Genomic DNA, 681 nt, shown 5'->3' on the forward strand with positions numbered 1-681 from the left:
GAAAGAAAGAAAGAAAGAAAGAAAGAAAGAAAGAAAGAAAGAAAGAAAGAAAGAGAAGAAAGAGAAAGAAAGGAAGGAAAGAAGGAAGGAAGGAAGGAAGGAAGGGGAAAAGAAAGGAAAAAAAGAAAAGAAAGAAAGAAAAAAAAAGAAAGAAAGAAAGAGAAAGAAAAAGAGAAAGGAGAAAGAAAAGGAAAGAGAAAGAAAGAAGAAAGAAAAAGAAGAAAGAGAAAGAAAGGAAGGAAGGAAGGAAAGAAGGAAGGAAGGAAGGAAGGAAGGAAGGAAGGAAGGAAGGAAGGAAGGAAAGAAGGAAGGAAGGGAAAGAAAGAGAAAGAAAGGCAAGAAAGGCCACTGAGTTCTGAGGACCAATGCAATCATTCTGGTGCCAGGTGGAAAACTGCTGATGAAGGGGCAAGGGCATGAGCAGGGAGTTTAGACAAGTCTTTTGCAATAAACCAGATGGGTGATGATGGCGGCTTGCCCCAAGCTGGTGGCCATGAAGGTGGTGAGAAGTGGCCCGATTCTGGTGGAGGTGGAGTTGATAGGCTGGACAAAAAAATGGAAAATCTGGGCTCAAATTAAAAAAAAAAAAAACTAATAAAGACTTTCTAAAGCTTGCCAGTGGGTTTTTTCTTTCCCACAATTTCATTGTACTTAATCTTACTGTCAATTAGTTCACACTTA

Source organism: Piliocolobus tephrosceles, chromosome 8, assembly GCF_002776525.5.
Source record: "Piliocolobus tephrosceles isolate RC106 chromosome 8, ASM277652v3, whole genome shotgun sequence".
Lineage (NCBI taxonomy): Eukaryota > Metazoa > Chordata > Mammalia > Primates > Cercopithecidae > Piliocolobus > Piliocolobus tephrosceles.